Source organism: Cinclus cinclus, chromosome 3 (genome assembly GCF_963662255.1).
Source record: "Cinclus cinclus chromosome 3, bCinCin1.1, whole genome shotgun sequence".
In the NCBI taxonomy this organism is placed as follows: domain Eukaryota; kingdom Metazoa; phylum Chordata; class Aves; order Passeriformes; family Cinclidae; genus Cinclus; species Cinclus cinclus.
In genome coordinates this window covers 85973132-85989882 of record NC_085048.1, presented here as the reverse complement: position 1 = coordinate 85989882, position 16751 = coordinate 85973132, and the positions used below count along the sequence as shown (strand labels likewise).

The window sequence follows — 16751 nt, the reverse complement described above, 5'->3', positions numbered from 1 at the left end:
AATGGTAGTAGAAGTAGTTATGAGAGGAGATGATTTAGAGGAGAGAAATAAAATACTGTCAGGGCTTAATTTTATTCTGTCTCTCCCAAAATATGTTTCTAGTAAACATGGAGCCTTGAGGTCTGACAGACTTTTTTTTTTTTTTTTTTTTTTGAACCTCTAGATGACTGAGCCCAGACATTATTTGGATGCTTTTTGAACTTTGGTTTGCTAGAGCTATCTGCAAGAGAGTCAGAGTCACTGACAGCAGTGACAGACTGATACAAACTGCAGTCAGTAGGAGGTTTGGTAGTTAGGTAGGTTTAGGACAGCTCATTATCTTTGAAATATCTTTGAAGTTAAGTTGTTTTATTACTCAAGATTGATTTAGTCATTACTTCCACACTGCAGCCAAGTAAGCCCACTGCTGTTGCTGTGTTCTTCAAAACAATCTTTCAATTTGAAGTATCTCCAAGTTCCCTGGAAGGACCTGAGTGACAGCTTCAGTAGCTTTCCATTTTCCCTTCCCTGGTGGAGGTTTGTGGTCACTTTGGTGTGGAGGGCAGCACTGCCATAAGCTGCCAGCATTCCAGGATATGATCCTTCCCAACAGCTCTTAGGCTGGCATCGAACTCGAGTGCTTTCAGAAATGTTTGCAGTGTGAACTCAGTGGTTATCCTGATTCATGTACAAAGTAAGGGGAAGTACAAGGAAGATGAATGGGTGAGAGTAAAGCATTCAGTTTGGTTTGATGTGTGCTCTGCCTGCTTAGCCATAGGACTAGGAAGCCATGCTTGTGTTTGTTTGGTATTGCCATTTTTAATTACTCTGTAAATAAAACATGGTACATCAACATGGTACATTAGTAGTAGTGATTTAAAGCTCTCAGAAAATGTGATTTTATGGAAAATAATAAATGCATAATGATAATTAAATGTGATATATTTAATGCTTAGCTGCTGAAATATTTTGGTGCATAAATACCTTTTCACATAACTGCTCAAGTTACTATAAAAAGCTACCATGAAGTAGGAACTCAAGAGTCAAGAGTAGGAGGTATCTGAAGTAGTTGTTGCTCTAATATAAGTTAAATGGACTGAGTTCCAGAATGAGCTGTTTCTTGAACACTCAGAATTAACTGTTAATTAATTTCCAGCATGTTAATAATATAGAAGCATGTTTTTAAAATGTGCCTTGGTTCATGGTTATAAAATCAAAGCCACACATTATGAAGATAATTCTGAATGAAATATTTATTCATCCATTTTTGATTAATTTTGTACCTGAAAAAAATCCTTAAGAACTGATGGTTCTACAGATAAAATGTCAGTTCTCAAAATGCTGCAAACTGAGTTGTGTATATTGTCTTTTATTCCAATATTGTCTTTTCTTGCTGAATTACCTGTTCAGGCTTGTGAGATTTGTGCATCGTGCCCGTGGAGCCAGAGCCTGTTTTCTCTCTGTTTTTAATGCTAATGTTTGCTGCTGCTTGTGGTTTTCACTGCTTATTTTACAACAGAATTTGCGAGGAGGATGGAAACCTCATCCCATTTAAATGGTAACAAAAGAAATTCAAGTAAACTAGTCTGGTAGTAAGTTTACACTTTGAGTCAGAGAGGTCCAGTTCCTTCCTTTGATATTGTTCATGCAGTGAGAACAAAGTGAAGTAAGGAGTTCCCTTTCATTCTGGTAAATATACTGCAGCAGTCAGAAAAGTTGCATTTGTCTACGTGAAACTCTACAATTGAGGAGTGCAGGGCTCAGGGGTGAGGAGCATGAGCACAGTGCTGTGTGGCTGCCAGGTTGTTCCTTCTGCTTGCTTCTGGAGTGTTTTGGGGTGTACCTGTTTTAGAGATGTCACTTGGATGTATGTAGGATCCTGGCTGTCTCAGGAGTGGCAGCTCTCCTCGATGCCAGAGTTCAGTGCTCACCTTTGTCCTGAAGTGGAAAAAACTGCCATTAAAGTATTTCTAAAGTACCTGGTAACGTTTCAGGTTTTACTGTTGTGGCTGTTCATGGTTTAAAAATATTTTATTCTTTTGAAATGATCCAAGATGAAAATGACAATAGGTCACGGTTCAGATTTAAACTAATTTTTATTAGATTTTCACAACATTAAGATCATTGGCTAACCCAATTTTTAAGAAATTTTAACAGTAAAACTTTGCAGTGTTTCCCCAGCAGTTCCTCAGGTGTATGGAAAATGGAATTGTGTTCAGAACACAAGCAATTCAGCAGCAAAGTTGCACAATCTCTCATTTTTATTTTTTTCTAAGGACAGTATAAGAAAAATGACCAGATTCCTGAGAAACAGTCACATCTTCATGGCTGAATACCAAGTATTATTTGAGCCAGATTCTGAGAATGCTAACATTGTCATCCTTTCATCATTACTGGATCCTCCTGCATCTCTAAATTCAACAGTTAGCAACTTTATTACCCTGCATCCATGTGTATATATATATATATTTTATGTATAAAAATATGTATATAAATTTAATGTATATATATATATATATATATGTGTGTGTATATATATATATACATTAAATTTTTAGAGAGGAAGCCGTTTTCCTTGATGGAGGAGTGGTTTGGAAAGGGGATAAACTGAAGGCACTTTTAGAGTTGGCTGCTTTGCAGAGAACAAAATCTGAAACAATCCAAAAGAGAAACTGTGTCGATGCCTGGGGAAAGTTAAAATGCAACATACTTGACTGAGCCACAAGCAACAGATTGGACAGGGTCAGAGGATCAGGAATGGAAACAGTCCAACTCACTCACTCTGCAATATTACACAGACATCGTGAACATCTATTGGATTCCCCAGAAAAGCTTTACTTAAAGAGGGGTTCCAGATGGTAAACGAGGTCATATTTATGCATTAATCATTTTCATCTCAAATGCTAGTAAGGAAAATATATGGCCCTAAAAAGCCAGGGAAGAGAGGCAAAACAGAAACACTCAAAACCAAACAGCCACTGGCCTCCTGTTCTTCCCCACCTCCATTTCCCCAAACCCCCACAAAAACTTTCTTCCCCAGTACAGAATTAACTTTCCTGCCTCTTCTGTCCTTGAAGTTTCTGGAGCAAGGGGACTGTCCCTGCTGTCCAGGAAGTCTTAAGGAACTGTTTCTATTTTTTTGTAGAAAATCTAAGTATGTAGTTCCCATTTCAGAACACTTGTTGAGTTTTTCTCAGATCGGAATGCTTTGAGAGTTTGAAACAAACCTGGATACAATTAAGTTTTGGTGATAGGGTTGTCCAAGGCAGAGATTTCTGCAAGCTGTGTGGGATAATGCTTTTGGAAATTGTAGAGCAGTGGTGGAGGAATGAGGAACAAGAGTATCCAAAACTTAGATACATTCCTGAGGAAGCCTATCCTGCCTGCCTCCACCCTTCTTACAGCTGACAGATTTTTCATGACACTTCCCCCAGGTGTGAAATTATTCCTCCTTCTTCTGTAGGCTGCACATGGGAGGATTATGGGAGGTCGACATTTTTAAAAACTGGTAAGAAATTGAGGGGAAAAAAGTGTACTGAAGGCCAGCTAGACCTGCTGTGCAAGACCTTTCTCTGCCCTCTCTGTGTGGAATTAGAATTGCTAAGCCTCGTGCTGTAAACCCCAAATGGAAATTTTTTTGTGTAAGTCAAGTGATAAGGTTCCATGCTTTGTGGGAAGAGATAGGTGCACCACAGCAGGTTTACGTGCAGGGCTATCAATGGGCTGCACTAATTGTTAATTACTCCTAGTGGGTTTAGCAGTTCAGGTTGGTCATATGGCAGCATGCTTAGAACTCCAGTGTGCATATAATAGTAGAAACACGAGGGCCTAAAACGTGTTCAAGAAAGCCTGAACTTTTTAGAATTTGTACTCTAAATAAGACTAATAATAGAAGGTGGTATAGGCACATGGAGGGTGAATCAAGTTTGTTGCCCAGGGTGACCCAGTAGGTCAATAGCAGAGTTCACAGTAGGATTTCTGAAAGCATTCACATGCTGGAGAAAATTCTTTACAGGGAGAGACTCTGAGCTCACTGGTTTGCTTTAAATAAAAAGAACAATGGGAGGTTACTTAATTTGGGTATGTTAAAAAAAATAAGGAGCTTTTGAATCTCGAAAGGGTAATACAAGAATTGAGGGCTATCCAGACAGGTTAAAATGGGCAGCATATTTTCTTTCATATTAAACTGATGAAACCAGTTAGCAAAGGATGTAGCAGATAGTTCATCCCTAGACATTTTCAGAAAAGACTGAAAGCCTTTCTTGGAAGACAGGTGTTAGCCTTGCTCTACTTACTTGGTTCAATACAAGAGTAAGTGGGCAGCATGCTGTGCCTTCCATTAGCAGAACTGGATGGCTCTTATGCATTTGGAACAAAATTTACAGAGCTAAGTGAACAAGAATTATTCAGATACCTTGAGCTACGTTTCAGGAATTCTATCAGACTGTATGAAATCTATCCTGAGCTCTTGCAAAGAAATCACTCAAACCTAAATAGTAAATACTCTTGTATTCAAAACTGAAAACAAAAATACAAAACAAACAAACAAAAAAAAGGTAGAAAAAAAAAACCTAAAAGAAACCCAATCCATCTCCCCCCCAAATGCATTTGAAGGGTTTGAATTATAGTCATTTTTCTCCTAAGCACAAAACTGTAAATGACTATGCTTCCTGTTTCCTCATGGACTAAAAAAGGAACATCCCATCACTACAATACAAGAAAGACTGAGTCTCAGGGCTGGTGGTTTTGTTTGTTTGGTTGGTTTTGGTTTTTTGTTTGTTTCCTTTTTGTTTGTTTGTTTGTTTTGTGTTGGGGTTTTTTGGTTTTTTTTCCTGAATCCAGAAAAGACTGGAAAACTTTCTGGATGTCTGAAAGAATGAGGTTTTTAAAAGGTTTGACAGGCATCTTTCACATTACATTCATATCTAACATGTGAGAATGCCACATGTAATTCTGTTTAAAACACCCCAGTAAATGAAAATAAATGCTTAAGAAAAAACCACTTAATGCTGCGTGCACCAGAGCATTTTTTTTTCTGAGGGAGTTTTGGAGATGTGTCTATTCCTGGTGTTCCACTTCTGGCTGGTGGATTGTGCCGTCTAACTTTTCAGGAACCATAATAATAGTAGTGGCTATTTTTGCCATTTCCTTTTCTGTAATCTCTGTATTCAAGATGTTGCATTCTGGACTGTTTCATGCAGTATAGGTTGCCTGACAGTGTGTATAAAGGTATAGGAAGTTACTAAAATTTTTTTTTTTTTTTTTTTTTGCATTTAAACATGGGTAGAACAAACTATATCAGTTTCTGTTTAGCTGTTTTAACCAAGTGTTTTGTAGCTGATATCCAAGAAATCTTGGAGTTGGTCTGGGTTTGTTATGGCTAAAGCTGCAGAGCAAGTCCAAGCAAATCACAGATAATTGTAGTCCTCAGGATAGCCATTTTGTTAACAGAATTAGCTTCATTAATCTTTCTAATCTGGTGATTAAACAGAGGATAAAATATCAGAGCAACACAAAAACTATGTTGGAAAAAACTCCTTAGCATTATTAAATGGTATGTCAAGATCTTATCATGATACTTTCTAAACACAGGACGAAGTAGAACCAAGTAGAAAATGTCTTAATTATGTTTCCTTATAGAAATAAAATTTTTAGTTCCTCTGGCAATGTGGTTTAGGAAGGCACATAAGATATCATTGGGGGGGTTACATTTTCTTTCAAATTTGAGACATGTTTTACCAATTCTGGGTAGTTGTTCAAGAAATTTAAATATTTTGGTGCTATTCTTGAATTTACTCTTTTGGGGGAGATTGCATGATCAAACACATGAATAACTTTGCGTGCTTGAAACTGCCACATTTACTGGCAAAATGCTTATTTATTACAAGACATTCGAAATTCCCTTTTCCCTTAGAAAACAGGAGTGATCTTTCTGTTTAGATATTGAACTGAGACTTAAGAGGTGCATTTAGTTCCCAACTGTTACAGACATCCGTAAACGTGCCCTGGGGCTCCTGCATGTGCTCAGTATAGCAAAGGATGAACTTATCTGCTTGGCAGACAGTTTCTGTAATCATGGTTGCACTTGTGTGTGCCACAGTGTGTGAGGGCAAAATGAAGGCTTTCATTCTAAGCTGAACAAGCATTTAGGAAGACATCAAAAAAGCTAAAGGAGCAGAGAGAGTTTTGCAAGAGGCTTGTGTTTAATTTTCGTTTTTTTCTGTTTCCTGCTTTGAAATTTCTTTAGAACTTAACTTGATCCAAGTCTCCAAATCAATGCGATTCTTGGCAGGCTGGAAGCAGGAGAGATATTTCCAGAAAGGATGCTTTTGTTTAAATACTTGATGCCAATTCTGTACAACTATTGTGGTTTGTATATCATGTGGTGTTTGTTTATTATAATGTCAGTGTTTGTTGTAAAGAAACTCAATTTATAGATACATATGTGAAAGGACATGGAGAATATTTGTGCAGGACATAATTTTTTTTCTTCGATCTTCATAACCCAGCATAAGAACATTGATTTATAGTTTTTGAAGTTTGTATATTCATGCTTTCATCTTTGTGTTTGGTGGAGGAATTTTTTTGTGACTGGGAAACAAATATTTTCATTATATTTTTGCAGTCTCATTTCTAACCCAAGCTTAGATAATTCTGTAAGGCTCTAATTCCCTTTTTGGTTTTCAGTTTTTCCTTGAAAATAGAGATTTATCTGTAGTGGACTTGAATGGGAAAGGAGACACATTTTTTTAAATTGTATTTAAGTTTAAATGTATCAATTTAAATTTAAAATTATCAGTTGCAAGGATAAATGAAGAGAGATTTTATGTTAACAAATTACAAGCTTACAGCTCCCTAGATTAATAATAAAACCTCTTAAGTCAGCATGGTTTTGGTGTATTGATCGAAAAACTGTTTTAAATTTCTTTATTACTTTTTTAAAGCTTACCCCTTATGTTTGTGATAAAGCAGTGTCTTCTGACATAGCAGGACAGCTGAGACAGTAATGAGAAGCATTCTCAAATTTAAGAAGGAGGTTAAAAGAGGCTAATATTTCCAAAAGAAAACTTGTAGATTAATTTTTAGAGTAATTTTAGCTTAGCTTTGTTCTTGAAATATTATTTTACTTCCTTTTGTTTCCTTGTGACAACTTCATGCCACTTCTGAGCTGTATATATAATTTTTGTCTCTGCGTGTTCCCATGTCTCCTTCCCTACATCCTTTATTCTTCTCATTCACGTGTGCTTTTTAATTGAAGATATTTCAAACCCTGTATTATTTTATTTCTGCAGCTTTCTTTAGTTCTGCCCTCTTGAAGTAGTGCTGTTTTTTTCTTGCCTAGCAGTAGTCCATGGAGCTGCCCCTCTTTGGCAGTGCCTCGGAGCAGTTTAACCATCTGGGTAGGTCAGAGAGTCCAGCCCTGTGACCTTCTTCTTTGGCCTCGGGTGCCAAGGTGAGACTTGAAACAAAAACTCAAGTCAGTCACCGTGTGTGGTGGCACAGTGCTGACAAGTTGATTGCCAGCCAAATTTCATGAAAGGTACACTAAGGTAAACTGCAAAGGAGGTCAGGGATTTTGTCATGTTAAAAGTCCGGTTTTGCACAGATGGAGGAACAGCATGGATACTGGGGTATTTTCAGGAAAGTCTTTATAGCTTCTAGAGGTGCTTTTTAAAAATAAGATATTGTTCATTTTCTGGAAACTTGAGGGAAAGGACTTAGTCATTCATAGGCAGTTTCTGAGATCAAAGGCACCTCTGGGCACACCACTGGGGCTATCCTAATTGCAGATTCTGTAGTTTTAGCCACTTTAGTTGAGGGTTGTGGGGAGAGGGAATTTGATTCATATCTAAATCAAATTGGCAAGAGAGAAGAGTAAAAATTTACCTATTTTATTTTTTAGAGTTTTATTTCTCTCTGCTGATGCACTCTGGCTTGCAGCCGATGCTGGCATTGCACATCAACAAGCTCTTTTAAAAGTTCCAGCAAGTGTCATTGAAGTACAGTTTGTCCATCTGCAGCATATTGATTCGAGCTGTTTACTTCCTAATGGAGGATTAATGTCTGTTGTGAATGCAAATGGAGAGTACATTTAATGTGCTTGCCTTCCAGATAAGAAAGGCCTTTCGCCTTTCTTCCCGGAGAGCTGAACTGAATTCACACCCATAAACAGTAGTGGTTGTTTTAATGTGGAGGGGTTTAATTGAAAACAAAACCTAGATGTGAGTTTTGTTGCTAGCTGAAACAAAGCCAGCACAGCTCTACTTAAAAGTGAGCCTGAGCTAGAGCTGAACTGAAGTGGATTCAATTCCCTGCTGCCTTCTTGGCTCACTGAAGACTGTAAGTCCAGTTGGACTTCTCTCAGAAGTTCATGACAGGTATTGCACAGTAATGTTTGAGAGGCTGAAAATGTGAACCTCTTGTGGAAGGGATCTGAGACTAATACTGAAGTGTTTGTCTAGTTTGGGCTGTTTGGGTTTTGTGTAAGGTTTATTTATTTTCTAATATATGGGAAGATCTTCACTCTTAAGGCAGATGGAAGCTTTACTCAAACCAGGTATCCTTGATGTTCTTAAGCTTTGTTTTGAAATGCAGTTGATTCATAGGCAAGTTCCAGAATTTTTGTTTTTGTTTTTTGTGGGTTTTGGGGTTTTTTTGGTTGTAGTGGATTTTTTTTGGTGTTTGAATTTTTTGAGTGGTGTTGGTGGTTTTTTGGTAGTATTTTTGGTTTGTTTGTTTTTCTTACAGAGGACTAGAATAGGAATGTCAGGAGTAAACTGAACATCAACTTAACATCATCTAATATCACCATTTCCTTGGATTTACTTATATCCTGTCTTTGGATTTTACCTTATTTAGGAAGAATTTTAATTGATACCTAATACACACACACACAAAAGAAAATCAATTAGTTACACCAAAGCTTTGGATCTTCCAGATGTTAATTTCCCCGATGTGAGAACTAAAAATCAGCACAGTTATTTCCTTTATTCTTTCTTAACAGAAATGCTATGTGGGTATTACCTACTGTATACTACCTTGACTTCCCATAGTATGTGTGGCAGGAAGAGAGTGCAAGAAAGGAGTGTTTTGACAATAAAGAGAAGAAATACATATTTACAGGAAATAGGTAGCATTGCTTTGGTATCTTAGTCTGTAAATCTTCAGGCAGAAATTCTTGCTTAAAGGACATAAGGAAATATGGGAATTACTTAAGAAATAAAGGAAAAATTATGCAGTCCACCAAAAACGGTTTTATGCAGCCAGGAAAAACTACCAGTCAATCCATGTACTTACTTTTATACAGACACATATTTCATGATGGTGGTGCAAAGTGTTGAGAAGTTGTCTACTCGGAGGAACTACTATTGTAATTTAGGAGAAACTCCAATCATGTTTACGTGCTTCCTGAGACTGAACAAATATACCACCTATGAGTTTGGCTTTGCTATATGAGCAAGTGGTTGTCTGAAATTGTACTGTGGTAAGATAATTTGATAGCCTTTATCAGTTTTTAACATGTAGTAATTGGCTAACCACTCTGCCTTAGCAGCCCTGACTCTCTGCTCAGTGCTTCATTGCTGGGTGTGAGGTAACTTCCCTTCTGGTTGCAGTTCTGTAGCATGACTAAAAAATGCCTGTAAGCCAAGACAACAAACATGTTTTAAATACTTTGTGACAGTTAATTATTTCCCTGTGGTTTGGAGAGTGCCACTGCACTAGTGCATTAAGAAATGCATTTTGAAAAGCGTTGTGATGAAATTACAGGTCAGACCTTAACCACACAATGCAATTCCCTTATTCTTAAATCAAATAACCATCTGTTTGGGAAAGTGTTTTTGCTCTGAAGAGTTTCTTTTCTTTCTTGAAATGCATTTATCAGATGTTTCAAGAGAAAGGCTTTATGCAGGCTTTTATTCAGTAGGTGGTTTTGCTGTCTGTTCACTCAAAAAGTCTAGTTGGGCATTTCTCAGTCTAACCTAGCTCTTACACGTTGTGCTTCACGTTGTCCCTTGGCTTGTGTAGGTTCTTTGTATTTTTATCTTCATTACCATTGCTAAAATAATGCCACTTTGTTTCTAGTGTAGGTACAGTTAAAAAATACTAATCACTTTGATTTATTCCTCTGTCTTCATAAGGCTTGATGATGGAACACATTTCCATCATCAGAATAACTACACTGGGTTAAATAAACACTTGTGTCTGGAACACTCATGGTAGTGAGTTTCCATGGACCTGTTTGCACACAGACTGCCTGGAATGGTCGGTGGTCTGTAAAAGTTGTTAGCTCTTCTAATACATAAAAACGAGTATGTTACGTCTGACAGTGCAGACGTGCTTGTGCTCGAGCACACGTGCGTGTGTCGCCATGCCTTCAGAAATGCTCCTTCTTTGGTGCTGGGAGGCCTTAGGCACAACAGGTCATGGGAGACCAAGGTCACATCACATGTGATTCAGGACACCACAGCTGAGCATCAGTAAATGCTTTATTAAGTAATGGAAAGATTCTTGTTTTAGAGTTGGTTTCTGAATACTGTGGATTATTTCAGCTGAATCTTGTTTCTCCCTGGCTGCTGCTGTTCTGTATTATGTCAGTGCCTGTGTCTGGCACTGAAAAGTGTTTGATGTTTTGTGTAGGTCATGCAAGATGTTTGATGGTTTTTTGTTGACTTTTGAGTATGAGTAAATAATTGATAGAATCCCCTGTGGCCAAAATTTCTGAACCTTTTTGTATATCATTGTGGTCAATTACAATGCGTCAAGCTGTGTTATGTTTCTCTCTAATTATAATAATCAAATATGTAATGTTCATAATGAAAGGCAGATTTGTGAACATTGTAGCAGTGCACTGACTCCAAATTTTCCTGCTGCCTTTGCCAGAAGAGCAAGAGGCTGGTGGGGTGAAGAACATCATGGAGGTAAATGGAGATTCTAAGGAAGTTTTCTTAGTATGTTTTCTGGCTAATTTCTTTTGAAAGTCAAGTTTACTCACGTAATTAATCATGTAAAGTGTAAACTTCTTAATTTTCAGATACTATTTGTAAATAACAATTGCTCAGCTATTTTGCTGACCTTATGGGAGCTTATTGCAAAGCTGTTCATTTCAGATGAGCTTGACAGGGATTCAGGTGTAAATGCTGGGGCAAGTTTGCAGGTTTAAGCATACATCTGGCTGTTCCTTTGGTCAAAAGTTTGCTTCTGTTCCAGTCATCATGGTGGATTTGAACATTTTTAAATTACTTGGGGTGGAGTCATTTTGGCTATATTCAGAAGTATCACTGTTAATTTTTTGCTTTTCTATTAAGTTAAAATTGGTACTCTATTGGCTATTTAAATTGAAGCACAAAAATCTTGTGGCTAAAGAACAAAAGACCAGCACAGACTTGCCAGTTGTTTTCTATTAGCTTAGAGCTTTTCTGATTTTTGTATGCGTTTTCATGGAATTAATATTTACCAAAATTGGTAAATACCTCTAAAAACAACAGACAGAGGAACCATCCCCCTTCAGCCTTTGCAGCTATCGGCACTTTAAGCACAATTGCTTCCCTTCTCTCAGAGAAATTGTGTGTTCAACGAGGAACTTTGTTATGCTACACTCAGGAAGGGTTAAACCATACTGACTTCCCAGGTCTGACACGAATCAAATAACCATCTGCAGTGACTGATCCCGTGCTTGGAGGTTTATGCTTTAAGCTACCCAAATATCAGATAATCCTAGAACATCACAAGAAGAGGTGCAAAGCAGGTTTTATGATTTAATTCTTTCTATTTCTGTGGCTTGCACAGTCCATTTAGGTTTATACTGTTGCCAAAATCCTCAACAGCTTTAGGTTTGAAGGGGTTTTGCAGTGTTTCATATACTGTCTGGCTAAGGAAGATCACAGTAAAACTTACTCAACCATTCTGCTTTTAGGAATTTCACTCATGAAAAAATGCTTTTGTCCACTCACTTTTTATTTCGAATCTGAATTTATGTCAGTGACTGTTCTTAAATTTCTCTTGAGACAAGTTGGCTTTTAAATGAGTGCAGTGCACTAAATCTCAAGGTGATGTCTTTGTGTTGGAACATAGGTGGCTGATGGACTCTGTTGTGATCAAAGGAAACTCTGTGGCAGCGGGACACTGAGCCACTGAAGACAGTGGCTTGTTGTTTGCTCACAACAGGTCTCAGTTTGTGCCACAGAGCACGCAAAATCTGTGCTGATGCTTTCAAATGGAATGGAAAGAACACTCCCAAATGCCAATTGAATTATTCAGGCTGTACATAAAATCTGATTCATAGTCAAATATGACGCATCAATGCAACACAAGCATTTCCATAGCATAATCTAATATTCCTCATCCTTTTAAGATTAGAGAGTGTGTTTGGTTTCCTTAGAAAATCTTGGTCTAAGAGAATTCCCTCTAAGTTTTATATTTTTAGGGGTGGGAAATAATGTCTTACACCTGAGAGGAGGAAAATTGTGAAAATCTAGCCAAGTTTAGGGCTCAGCTTTTCAGAACACTTAAAAGTTAAAGACTTTTAAAAAAACAAACAAAAACAAACAAAACAAAAAAAAAAAAAAAACCCTTGAGGAAAAGCTGGACCACTTTTGCAATCTTCTGCATAGTTTGATTAAATTTTGCATTACTCCAGGTTACCCAAGAATTATGATCCATTGAAAATGCTGCAAAGAAATATTTCAGGATGCTTTGTTTGGTATTGATTAAATGATGAGTATTATCTGAATAAAGAAAGACATTTCATCCTTGATATGTATCTATAAATGCTGTCTAAAGAAAAGAGGAAAAAAAAAGACTTCTTGGTAGCATTTAATACTGCTGGTAGACAGGATGTGTATTGCTTGACAAAAGTGAAGCCTAACTTGTGGAATAGGAGAAATGGTCCAGTGGGCAGTCTGGGCCTCCAGAGACCAGAGTTCATTTCTTGTTTAACCATAGGCTTCTTGTATGACTTGCCAGAAAGTCATTCAGTCTAGCTTGTGCCTTTGGGAGTATCCCATGTTGTATATGGGGAACTTTCTCAGAAGGGTGTTGAAAATAAAATCCATTAATGACTGTGAAACTGTAGAAATGCTTTCAATATGCTGAAGCTTGGCCTTGGTTTCAGCATGGGATTTTTCCTCTGAAAGTATGTCTAGTTTTATGGATGGTTGCCTTTTGTTCCCTGAGACAGGCTACTAATAGATTTTATTCAGGCCTGGAGTTTTTGATTATCTTTGCTGCTTTCCAGCAATGATGGTACTCATCTCAGCATGCTGTCTCATGTTGTTATATGAACAATATAGAAGTTGTTTAAATTACCTTTTTAATTAACGTTACTTGCGCATGGTAAAACTGTATTTCAGCAAAAGTCACAGCAATATCACAGGTCAGTAACAGGATAAAATGTTTTGGTGATCAAAGATTTTGCTCAGTAATAGTTGTTACATCTTCTGCTGCATGTAGCAAATATGATGTGTGCAAGGCACATATTTTGCAATGTGTCTTGCTTACAGCAAAGCTGCTCTTGTATCAACTCCTCTGTCCCATCCCTAGCTTACATCTTACCTTGTTCATGTTTCCTTTTGAACAGTAACGTGTTTTGTAGATGTCTCCTCATAAGCTCTCTCTGCACGTATAAAAGCTAGGCTGCTTTCAGAGAAGTATTTTGAGTCAATGAGAAGGGTCAGAATCAGAATTGCTGTGATCAAACTATTTCCATTGCATTCAAGGATGCCTGTTCTGTTCAGCTGAATTTGGCCAGTCATTCTGTTTCTGGTTACATATGTCTGAGGGCATTTCTCATGCAATAATGTTCATGGCATTCAGTGAAAAATGCATGGGAACGTTTCCATTTTGCTTCATGCATCTTTTGTTGCTTATTTGTAAAAGTGTATTGCAGAATCTAAACATAGCTTAATGCACAGATTGAAAAGTTCTCATTTATGGGTATTTATGCCATTATGTTTGTAGGCATTAAGTTAGACATTTTTAATAAATAATTAAGATTGAATTAGTCCTTTTCTTTCTCTGTTTGGCTTGATACATGAAAGAGAAGAAAAGAAGGGGTAGATAGACAATCAGCAGACAGGGGAAGACAAATAATCAGTCTAGGGGATTCTGCTTTTGTTGGGGTGTTCCATTTCATATGTAAGGTCAGCTGAGACAGCTGAGCTGCTGGCTTCTGACAAAAGTACTAATTCATATGATAAGACTGTCAGTGCAAGTATTCGCTGAAATGAAATGTGGATATTTCATAAATCTAAAAATAAGAATATGTCCATTCTTACTGGCATTAGAACGTATGAAGATTGAAACATGCTTTCTTTGTAAAAGAGACTTCCTTTTATAAATAGTTCATTTTTCTTAGAGCATCAGCAAAATTTCCAATTCAAAATCACTAAGCATCATTTCTAATAAAATGCAAATTGAAACAGTCCAATTGCTGAGTAATGGAAACTTGGTTTCAGGCCTCCAGTCTTTTTCCTGAGTCGCTTCCAATGCTGTTTGTAATTAAAGGGGCAGAACAGAGACTTTGTGATGGTGGTCAGTAACTTGTCCAGATGCCAGAATCTTCTGCTGGGGGTTTATGTGTATGCGTGCACGCTGGGATTTGAACTGCATAAAGTATTTTACTGAAAGCTTAACCAAACAGTGTATAGTGCTGAAGCAAACAGAGCATCAGACATGTCTGTCTTTAATACAGCCATCTGTTGAGTGCTATAGCAGTTTTTCAAAAGCCTCCCTCATCATAGACATCAAAGTCTATTCGTGCACCTGTGCTTCTGATCTTCTAATATTTTTCTTATTTAAAAATGGCAAAGGGAGAGAAGCAGTATTTCAAGATCAGCAGCTTTATTTAAAACCCAAAAAGCTAGAAGCTCCCAAAAAACTCCCTCACAAAATTCATGCTGCCAATTCAGGAATTGTTAAAAATGTCTTTTTTGGAAATTCAACACTATTATTTATAAAAAACCAGGTACCCATGCTTTCATTTTCCTTTCCTTTGAGTAGCCCCTGGTCTATTTGCAATAGAGCTGCTGAGATAATTTTCTTGATACGTCAGTCTGATGACATCAACTCTTCTCTTGGCCCTCTCCTGAAGGACAGTGGTCAGTGGAAAGAGGAGCTTGCATCATCCTGATGCATTCAGCAACCGTGTCCTGAAAGAGAGGGAAAAGCCTCTCCTGTCAAGTCCTCCCAGGTGATGAGAGGAACCTGGAGACGAAGCAGGTGTCCCCTTGGGGCCACCCACTGAATGTAGGCTGGCAAAGCCCAGCACAGCTGGGGTGTTCTGGTGTCCCTTTATTTACTCGCTAATTGGTGAAGACCAACAGGTTGGTCTCCTAAGTTATTGATGTGAGTTGGTGATCTCCTGCTTCTCACCTCCTGCTGCCTAGCGCTGCACCCTGATGTCCCTTGTGACAGCAGAGGTCAGCTCGCTGTCATTTGCTGGCAGGGAAGCCAAGGTCACCTTCCCCTGCTGGGGGAGAGGAGGCTGCCATGGGGATGGAGGGGACAGTGCCTGTTCCCAGCCACAACCTCTGTGTGTGGCTGCCTCAGAGCAGCAGAAGCACTGGGCAGGTTCTGGGCTTTTTTCTGCTGTGAGAGCAGAGCGCACATCCCTGCCTGGCTCTGGCCCTGTCCTGCCCCATCCCCAGCCATGGGCTGATGGACAGGCTGGGGCTGCCCTGGTGCCTCCTCGACCACCAGCTCCTGTCTGCAGTGCTGGGACACAGGACAGGTCCTGGCAGACAAGACCCCTTGCAGTCTTATCTGTGTGGTTTTCCTACTGAAATAGGTTGAAAGTGCAGTATTAACATACACAATGTCACATCACTCAGTCTCTGAAATCATGTGACAGTAGCTGTTATTACAGCGGAAGCTACTGATTACAAAATGTTTTAGTTAGTTTATGTTTGAGAGATGTGTGGCAGCAAAAATAGGTTTTAATTTTTTGTGTACTATTAAGATACTCAAATCCAGCAATACTTAGATTTGCTGATGAAGCTTGTGATAAAATGCAGGAAGATCTGTAATAAGCTCTTCATTGGAGTGCCTAAACTTACTGGAGCTAATTCTCATAGTCTGTGAAATCTTGGAATTTCAAACCGCAGCTTGATACTGAGCACCTGTATTTCATGCTGAGTGCAGGTGATCTCCACATGGGTAAAGACTCCCTAAAATCCACCAGAATGGATAATAAACATAATAAAAAATAAAATATATTATAGATATTATATATAAATATCAATTATTAAAATTAATCATATTAAAATATTATACATAAACAAATTAAAAAGAAACAAATTTTGTGTTTCAGAAAGAGAGGCTAAAGCGTGTATTTCCTTCTCCCAGTGGGGACACAAAAGGGGTATTATAAACACGTGTTAACCGGCTGTATGAGCTGTGTGTGTTCATTTCCCCCATTCTGTGACCAGAGCTGATCTCTCTTGTGTCACAGTGTTGTTTTCCACATTTGTGTATCTGGGCTCAGTATAAATGACAGTTAAAAAAGTTGCTCAATTGTGGCACTTTTTTGACTTTCTTGAAAATAGTGGTGCAAATATGTCAGAACAGTACATTAAATATTTGAAATGTAAGATTCACTGAGCTCAAACTTTCCAAGTGTGCACACTTATTTTTTATTCCAGTGAAGGTGCAGGGTCCTCAACACCTCTTTGCAAAAGGAGGCTGTATTGGTAAAGAATGTGTCCTGCCTGCACCTTGACTCTGTGAGGTTTGGAAACTTCTTGTTTCCTGCATGTGCAGTCACTTGCTTTGGGAGC

At 38.1% G+C, this 16751-nt stretch overlaps 1 protein-coding gene across 1 annotated transcript in view; it reads left to right on the top strand.

The window, feature by feature from the left end:
- The window catches only part of PRKCE (protein kinase C epsilon), a 282588-nt gene that overhangs the window by 81173 nt on the left and 184664 nt on the right, over nt 1-16751 (top strand). The gene's annotated exons all lie outside the window — the stretch shown is intronic.